The sequence below is a fragment of the Alosa pseudoharengus genome, unplaced genomic scaffold, assembly GCF_046254945.1.
Source record: "Alosa pseudoharengus isolate Yale_2024_CS ecotype anadromous, Long Island Sound unplaced genomic scaffold, YU_APseudo_1.1 YU_APseudo_1.1_scf_10, whole genome shotgun sequence".
In the NCBI taxonomy this organism is placed as follows: Eukaryota; Metazoa; Chordata; class Actinopteri; order Clupeiformes; family Clupeidae; genus Alosa; species Alosa pseudoharengus.
This window is the reverse complement of record NW_027468565.1, coordinates 21,898,135-21,908,134: the sequence shown is the minus strand read 5'-3', so window position 1 is coordinate 21,908,134 and position 10,000 is coordinate 21,898,135. Positions and strand designations below refer to the sequence as shown.

At 42.9% G+C, this 10,000-nt stretch overlaps 1 protein-coding gene across 1 annotated transcript in view; it reads right to left on the bottom strand.

The window, feature by feature from the left end:
• Positions 1-10,000, bottom strand: part of cdh13 (cadherin 13, H-cadherin (heart)) — a 500,261-nt gene that overhangs the window by 474,596 nt on the left and 15,665 nt on the right. The window lies entirely within an intron of this gene.

Below are 10,000 nucleotides of genomic sequence, written 5' to 3'. Positions count from 1 at the left end.
CTCGCTGTAAAACATGCCGAGTTTGTTGTTCCCCGTGGCAGACTGCTATCTGTCACAGTGCCGCCGCTGTGATAAAAACAACTGAACAAAGACGGGAAAACAAGGACGGCACAAAAAAAAATGCGCCGCATCCCAAAAAGGACCACGCTCGTTTACTTCCCATTTCTCTCTCTGTTCAAGAGGAAAACAACATGGAGCCAAATCTGCAGTGTAATTCACATGGTCACGCTCCACCACTAACCAACAAGCCCTGGAGTGGCTGCTGATGAGGAGGATAAAAGGGCTGAATTCCACGTTTACAGGAGAAACATGACCGAGGGACGAGACGGTGATGGAGTGGGAGAGTGGATCCGTGTCTCACAGCAAAAACAAGGTTGTTTGTTACAAGTGTAAAGAGTAAACACATGATGGTAAAATATACTCCTTCCAATATCAAAGTGATAATCCTGGTATGGGTGTGAACAATTTGATATATCACAGCTTGTTGTGCACTACTGAGATTGGCTCAAACAGCTTATTACTGTAGTTGTGGACATATTAGACTTCCCGTCTGGTTCATTGGAAAAGTAAAGTGCTTCTTCTATAACCCCATCACCCCCCATTCGTTGCCAATAGCTCCAGCGCCACGTCCCTGCCGGCTAGCTGGATGAGGGCTAACCCGCATAGCTCCAGCGCAATGTCCCTGCCGGCTAGCTAGATGAAGCTAACCCGCATAGCTCCAGCGCCATGTCCCTGCCGGCTAGCTAGATGAAGCTAACCCACATAGCTCCAGCGCCATGTCCCTGCCGGCTAGCTGGATGAGGGCTAACCCGCATAGCTCCAGCGCCACGTCCCTGCCGGCTAGCTAGATGAAGCTAACCCGCATAGCTCCAGCGCCATGTCCCTGCCGGCTAGCTGGATGAGGGCTAACCCGCATAGCTCCAGCGCCATGTCCCTGCCGGCTAGCTGGATGAGGGCTAACCCGCATAGATCCAGCGCCACTGCCCAGCACATCCCTGCAGAAGCTGGAGCACGAGGTTAACACACCTCCCTGCTCTACAGTCACTGACCCGCAGCACGCTGTCTGATTGCCTCCGACAGACACCACATTTCACAACACCCTCTGCTCCAATCACGGTCATCGAGGGGTTACGGGCATTTCCACTTCGGACCAATCGGATTTGCTTCTATGCCTCTGTGACACGCTTCAGTTCATCTTCTCTTCAGACGCCTTTTCTTACCTTTCAGTTATTTATTTATTTATTTATTTTATCTTCTCTATCGATGATAATAAAGAGTTGGAATTCAATTGGGCTCCAGCTCAATCTCATACAGCACACTTAAGGCCTTCAGAGAAAGCCCCCCTTTTCATTCCCGGGCTGCTGTGTTGAGCTTTGACAGCTTAACACACACACACACACACACACACACACACACACACACACACACACACACAAATCAATCATTAGCCCCAGAAATGGCCATCGTCACTGACCCGGGGAAAACCAAAAAAAGAAAGAGACAGAAAGAGAATGTGGAAGTGATAGAGATAGAGGAAAAGAAATAGAAGGAGAAAAAAGAAAGAGAAATAGAAGGAGAGAGAGACCGAGAGGGAGACAGAGAGAGAGAGAGAGAGAGAGAGAGAGTTTCACATATGGCTTAACTTGTGGCTCTGTTGACTGCTGCCAGCAGCCCCAGTGGTCCCAGAGGCAGCCCTTAATTCTCCTCCAATCAAAGCTACAAAGGCCAATCTCTCCACCCCAGGAGAGATGCAGCAGGATAAAAGCGATTGCCTGGAAGCATCCTCAGTGCTCACAAACAAGCGTGTGGCACACGCGCACGCGCACACACACACGCACACACGCACACACACACACACACACACAGACACAAACACACACACACACAAATATACAAGGATTCAAACACAATACACACACACACACACACACACACACACACACACACACACACACACAAATATACAAGGATTCAAACACAATACACACACACACACACACACACACACAGCATTGCACACATCCACTTTCTCCATTAAATGTTTTCCCATTTTTCATTTCCCAGCATTTCTGGCCCACAGCACACGCAGAACAGAATAATAGAGGGATACCAATTGTGTGCATCAAACTGATGTTGTCTCTGATGTGTGTGTGTGTGTGTGTGTGTGTGATGTGTGATGTGCATCTGTCTGTCTGAGTGCATGTAAATAACAGAGCATGTCATTGTGATTGTAATGAATAATAGATTTCCAGCAGAACACCAGCACACTCCTGGATCAGCCACTTTAATGGTTATATATAGATAGATAGATACTTTATTGATCCCCAGGGAAAATTCAAGGTCTCAGCAGCATACAGACAACACAAACACATTCTTTAACAGCAGAAAGAGTAACTAGAAAAGCATTTCCTGAAGGAAATACAGTGCATGAAAATGCAAAAATATGATGAGTTCATATGGTTAAATTATTTGCTTGGTAGATAAGGTTTACTATAGTTGGAATGACTGAACAGTTAAATAGGTTGATAATTGAAATGGTTAAATTATTTAGGCAGATAGTTGACGATAACTAACAGTTGGAATGGCTCCAATGTTTGCTAGTAGTTATGCTAACTATGTTAAAGATAATAATGGTAACCAAGTAACTATGCTAACTAGCATGCTAACAATATTAAAATGTTAACTATGCTAACCATATGACTTAGCTAACCTAGCTAATAATTTTTATTAGTTATGATAACTATGCTAATTAACATGCTAACATGCTAATTATGTTAACCATGTGACTTAGCTAACTTCGCTTATCATTTTTAACAGTAATGCTAACTAGCATGCTAACATGCTAGCATGCTAACATGCTAGCATGCTAACATGCTAACCATATGACTTAGCTAACTTAGCTAATCATTTTTAGCAGTTTTGCTAAAAAATGCTAACTAGCATGCTAACATGCTAGCATGCTAACTATGCTAACCATATGACTTAGCTAACTTAGCTAATCATTTTTAGCAGTTTTGCAAAAAATGCTAACTAGCATGCTAACATGTTAGCATGCTAACTATGCTAACCATGTGACTTAGCTAACTTAGCTAATCATTTTTAGCAGTTTTGCATAGATATATACACTAGATGTCGCCTTCTGCTTCTCAGCATGCGTCAACACCGCCGCCATCATGGTACAGGGATCTGAAGCGCTAAACTAGTTCTCCTGTATTGTCAGCGTTACCTATTTAGCGACGTTTGGCCATCCCCAGCGATAGAAAACCTTTTTAGCGATTAGCGACAAATTTGGGAACTTCTCACAATGATGGCAGATCGGCTTCTTTGTTGTTGAAACGTAAGAAAATCACCTTTCTCATGGCTTTGTCATTTATGAATTCAGCTACATCTCGTTTGCCCATGGCACTGACCCATGCATATAAAAGTAACGACTGGCGTAGCCTATGTAGTAGCAGAGGTAAATGTTCTACAGATATACAGCAACTTCTGGTGAGATTACAACTTACATGAGTAAACGAAACGTATGTGGCCTCAACCAGAGCCTGTCTACGAAGAGCCTGTTTACTTTCATTGTATCGAACCTGGTTGCAGTTTACTCATTGTTCCTCTAGGGGCCGCCGCTAGCTAGTGCAGAATGAATGGGAGTCTATGGGGCTAGACGGGTAAAATGTATCTTTATTATCGTCTTAAGCTTAGTTTTCTCTAGACTCAACCATAAATACATGCCTGTCAGTTGGAACGACCCAAAAAACTAGATAATTGCTTGAGATTTTGACGATTTATGGTGATTTTATTTTCGCTAGATCTTTGCCCAGATTGACGCTAATGCATTATAGAGGAGTGGATCACTGAAGCAAGATGGCGTCTCGATTGACGCATTCGTTCCAATGAACAGCAGTAGTCAAGGCGACATCTAGTGTATATATCTATGGCAGTTTTGCAAAAAATGCTAACTAGCATGCTAACATGTTAGCATGCTAACTATGCTAACCATGTGACTTAGCTAACTTAGCTAATCGTTTTTAACAGTTTTGCTAAAAATGCTAACTAGCATGCTAACTAGCATGCTAACATGCTAGCATGCTAACTATGCTAACCAAGTTACTTAGCTATCTTAGCTAACTAGCTACAGTGGGTAGGAGTCATAGTTGATGACAAGTAACAGTTACAATGGCTGAACAGATAAAAGTTCAGTAGTTTAAAGGGTTAAATTGTTTAACAGTGAAATATTGTAGTGAGGACTTTTATTTTGAAACAGTTTTTGGCAGAGGAAGCAGTTGAACAGGATGTGTAGTCTTAATAGGGCCAGTTTGTATGCTTAAAGCCTGAGACTGGCAGTTGATGCAGCTGGCCCGAACACCTGCCATAGGATTCTAATTGCTTAACGGCTCTATTGTGATGTCATCAGCCCATGTTAAGTCTATGGGGAAATTTTGAACAGTTTTTAATTAATAGTTTAAAAAGTATAAAAGTTACAAAGCTGAAAAATACAAAGCACCCATGTCCTAAGTAAGACCTACGTAACATAGTTTGAATGAAGTTTCTACGTTAAGCGGTTGAAGCTGCATTAATTGCGTTAGAAGAAGAAGAATAAGAAGCCTAGGAAGAACAGTACAGTGCATTTTCATGCACTGTAATTAAAGTATATAATATAAAAACACAACTAAGCAATAAGGACAGTAGAAGTATATGCTAAATATACTAAAATACAAATTATACTAACTAACACTTAATCTAAATCAATTCTAAAAACAGTATCCACATAGTGGTGATTAATCAATCAGAGGCGCTTGCAATGACTGAGGCAGGGACTGAGCCTGTGATTCTCTGTGCATAGTAAGGTATGGTAAGGTGCTCTAAGGTGCTCTGTGTGAATGAGTGTCATGGTGGTAGTGCAATGGTGATAGTGGTCATGGTGATAGTGCAAATGAGTAAGTCCAACAGTGCAACAATGCAGAAATAAAGTAAAGTAAAGTCTATATATCTATATATTTAACTATTTAAAGAAAATGTATAAGTGTGGCCACAGTTCGGCTGTGGCATGGAGGGGGGGGGGGTTATCCATATGTGCTAATGTGCTAATATAGCACGCAAACAGTGAGGCATAAAGACAGTGGTAAAAGTGGCTAGTGGACAGACAGTATCCAAACATGGAGGGGGTGAAGAGGCAGACAGACTATGCAGAGAAGTCTATCTCTCCTCTTCCCTTAAGTGAGGCATCGAACAGTTCAATGGCCCTGGGGACAAATGACTTTCTCAGTCTGTCAGTTGTGCAAGGCAGTGAGCGAAGTCTCCAGCTGATCAGGCTCTTCTGCTTAACAATAGTGCTGTGGAGTGGGTGACACTCATTGTCCAAGATTGTTGATCAGTTTGTTCAGGGTCCTTTTGTCAGATAGTGAAGTGATGCACTCCAGTTCAGCTCCCACTACAGAGCCAGCTTTCCTTACCAGCCTGTCAATTCGCCATGCATCCTTCTTCCTTGTGCTTCCTCCCCAACATACTACTGCATAGAAGAGGACGCTGGCAACAACAGACTGGTAGAACATCCTGAGGAGCTTACTGCACACATTGAAGGACCGCAGCCTCCTCAGGAAGTACAGCCTGCTCTGCCCTTTCTTGTACAGTGCATCAGTTTTGGCTGACCAGTCCAGTTTATTGTCCAGGTAGAGACCCAGATACTTGTAGGTGCTAACCACCTCCACATTGACCCCATCAATGTGGACTGGTAGCAGAGTGGGCTTAGACCTGCGGAAATCCACCACCATCTCCTTGGTCTTTGAAGTGTTAAGTTGAAGATGATTGAGTTTGCTCCTAGCTCTTCATAAATCATCACTCTCAAATCCACTCTATCTATAAACACTGTGAGATCAATTCCAGAAGTGTACATCAAGTAGAGTGCATTCCCTGACTCTGTAATGCTCCTCTACCATCCACGCCATCTGATCGCAGACCTGCTATATGAGTTTCGCCAACACCCTGAGTTTTCCAAGTAGGCGAATCCTTTAATGTAATGTGTCAGTGCTGTACAATACAGGCAGGCTTGGAATTTCACCATTCTGGGGGCAAGGCCACTTGGCCTTCAGTTGGGCATATTTGGTGGGGGGCACAAAGGCCACATGTCAGGGCACCAAGGCCAAAGTTAACTATACAGTAGTAGGCTATTAAAATGATCAAAGTTTTATTTAGCCTATTCACTGCAGTAGACCTGCATCACTGTATGAAACATGACATATTACATAGAACTGTAAATCATCTGATCATCTAATGTTTACAGATATCTAGGCTATATATAACATTTATTTTATATTTGGCCTGTTATAAAATCATGTATTGAACAATTTAACCACAGCTCAGCTTTAAGAAACTCAAATAGCCTAGATGCATGCTTAGCATTTTGTGATCATTAGGCTAAGGGTACTTTCACAAACTCAGTCAGCTGTCCTCTGATTTACCAATATCTAGGCGATATTTGTAACATTTATTTTGTATTTGGCCCGCTATGAAATCATGTGGAACAATTTAAACACATTGTAAAACTTAAAGCCCAAATTTGGAGACATCCATGCATGTTGAAATTTACTGCAAATTCAAAACTGGATTACTCTGGAACGGCTAACTGTACAGAGGACTGCTTTACACCTTTGTGTTCGGTAAGGTCTGCTGTTTATTCTGATATATGGTTTGTCGTGTGTTAAAAGAAGGGTTCGTGAAGTATTCCACCGAGATGAATGTTTTGGGAGATCATGGGACGCAAAACCTTCAGTAGAATGTATGATTAAATTGAATTATATTATTTACTTTTCTCGCGAACCGTTCAACACAGCAATTATCGGGTAACATTGTTTAAAATCTGAGAAAAAGCTCTTTCATGTGATACTTGTGATGTCTGTGTGATGAATAGGCTACTTCGCGAGTAGTTCAACTGAGATTAATGGAATTTGGACGCACTTTCTTTCTTGCGCTGTCATTTTCACTGCGTAAAATACTCAATTAATTTGCGCTGTGAATGCTAAGATTATTTTGACAGGCCACACAGGCTAAATAAAAATCGCTATTAGTAGGACGCAAAGAAGAATATTGAAAGAAGGGGGCACCAAGGCCACCGTGGCCTGTAAACCTCTGATTTTCAAAGGGGCCTCACGGCCAACGCAAGAGGCAATGACGGCCATGGCCGTCGTGGCCGCCGTGAAATTCCTACCCTGAATACAGGTATGCCCTGCTTGTTCTAAAATTGAGTAATCCACTTGTGCAAACCCCGCCAAATGATTCACTCTATTCTCTATATAATGCATGAGAGATTGGGTGGGTGGGCGGATGGTTGTTTGGATGCCAGCCTCCTAAAACAGCCCTGTCTGCTCTGAGCCGAACAGTGAGTGATGGAACTAAGATAGAGAAGAGAGTAATGCATTAAAAGGAACACCTCTCCATCTTGGCCAAAGTTAGATGACATTTTTCAAAACATCCGAAAACAGTGTTGTCTGATCTGAGGCAAAGTGTGAGTGGTAGGACAGAGCAAAGCATTAAAAAAGAGCACTCCTCAATCCTGCCGGTATTTTGGCTGCAAAAGTGTATGGCTGTTTGTTTGTTTGTTTTGAGTCCTTCTAACACTGGAGAGACAACTCAAGGGCATGTGGGGAGAATTTAGCCGCATTTGAATCAATGTGTGGTGGGTTAGGGTCCAGAAACTGAACGTAACAACATGAATGTCCACGCTGACCAACAATAAGGAAAGTTCGGTTACACTTTACTTGAAGGTATCTACATAAGAGTGACATGACACTGTCATGAACGTGTCATAAACATTATAAACAAGTCATAAACATTTATGTCATAACGCTTCTGTCATTAAGTGTCATTTGGTTTTTGTCATGACAAGTTCGGGATAGGGTTAGGGTTCATGTGTTATGACAGTGGCATGTGTTCATGACAGTGTTATGTCACTTACACATGTAGATACCTTCAAGTAAAGTGTTACCGAAGGATCTTCATGTTCATGAATGTGTGTCTAAAATCCAATGGATTCTTATATTGGATTGGATATTTTTCTTCATGGCGTTGACATTAAAGTATGCATTTTAGATGGTGCTGTTCTTATAAGCTAGGGGCACCATTATGAGCCTTTTGCAGTGTTGTGGTTTTGAAGTGTGATGAGCTGCGATACGTTGACACTGCATTCACATGAGGAAGAGCAGAGGTGTGATGTGTGTTCGTTGTCATGTTTTCACCGATGACTGACAGCAACATGCTACTGTTGGCAGAGAGAGGAGCCTGATTAAACTAACTAGCAATTAAGGCAGTTTAGGTGTGAATGTATGATGTGATTTATGCAGAGATATTTGAGCAATAATCCAACATTATATTGCAGCAAGATGCATATTATATTTGATTGCACATTGCTACACCACAACTCCAAAAAACATCTGCTAAATGGATTTAAAGGGATTTGGCTTCACTGATTTTAACATTTAAAAAAGACAGTGAGGAGGGTCTGCTGTGATCCTCACTGCTCTTGGTTATGCAGCAGTAATCACACAGATCCTGAGGACTCCTCACAAAAGAGAGGGGTGGGTGGAGGACATGTTCTGTGCTGGAGACAGTGCCTGCATCTGAGTCTGTGTCTTTGCTTCTAGGAATCTAGGAACAAATCATCTGATTTGTTTTGAATGATTCATCCATTACTAGCACAAATCATCTTTAGTAAAGATCCACACACAGCAGAGAACATATGAGTCACTCCACCAGTGTAGAGGAGTGCAGTTCAGTCCTCAAGCATGGGGTTTAAACTAGGGACCAGCCAGGAGGCTTGCTGCTGGAGGCCCAGGGTGGTGGAGGGGGTCCAACACTGGAAGCACTCTTTGGGAAATGAAGAGAGGTGTTGTCAGGTAATACCAAGGTGTATGGGGTGTTGGGGGGTGGAATCTAAAAATGGCTGGGTCTCTCCACGGAAGGTTCTAGAAGATGATGGAGCCGGCTCATTACCGTCTCACCTCAGGGCAAGCACCATTAGAGGAGGGAACCGGGGCATGGCAAGGAGGAAAGAGAGATCGAGGAACAGAGAGAGAGAGAGAAAAGACCCGCAGAAATTGGAGAAAAAAGAAACAGAGGGCATACAATAAAGAGAGGACAAGAGTATATAGTAAAGAGAGAGAGAGAACCGGAGCAGGGGGTAGAGAAATAAAAGGATGACAGCTTATCCTGTTAATCAATCTCTGCTCTCAGCCCAAATAAATATTCATCACTTCCTGAACCAGGGGGGTCCCAGTGCACCACACCGGTGCATGATGGGAAAATGTAAATGTGAGGAATGAGCTTGTCTCGAAACGTTACGGAGCCATCCATTCACGTGCCCATCAGCCACAAGCAGTCAGGAGATTAAGAAACAGAAATAGAGATATAGAGAGATGAATAAAGAGAGAAGGATAGAAAGAGAGAGAGAGAGAGAGCACTCTCCTGTCCTCTGAGTTGGCTCAGCTGAGGGGCGCTGAAGTTTTGGGTCGATGGGTTTTGTGGCTATTTGTGGAAGCAGAAAGAAAGATATGTGGAAAGAGATAGAGTAATAGTGCAAAAGATATAGATGAGAAGGAATCAGCGGATGAGAAAGAACAAGGGATGAGGACTCTAGGAGAGGGTTGGCGCGGCCGATAGAGTGCGGCACAGCGTGACGCAGCAGACGACAGACGAAGAGATTGCACATGAGTTTCATGAAAGCACATAAAACAGGCCGACCTTTCAGGTCTGTCATAAACATGCCTTGATAAACAAGTCATTAGCAGCAGGAGCTAGTTTCTCTCAACGCTCCGGATGCACAGACACACGTTCAGCAAGGGAAGGGAAAAAAATAGAAAAATCACGAGGATTAATAGATTTAGAGACGACCGGCACTCCAATGCCACACACACACACACACACGCACACACACACGCACACACACACACACTACACTCAAAATCCAAAAATTAACCCCAGAGAAATATGGGTGGAATATCTCTAGGCAGGCCTG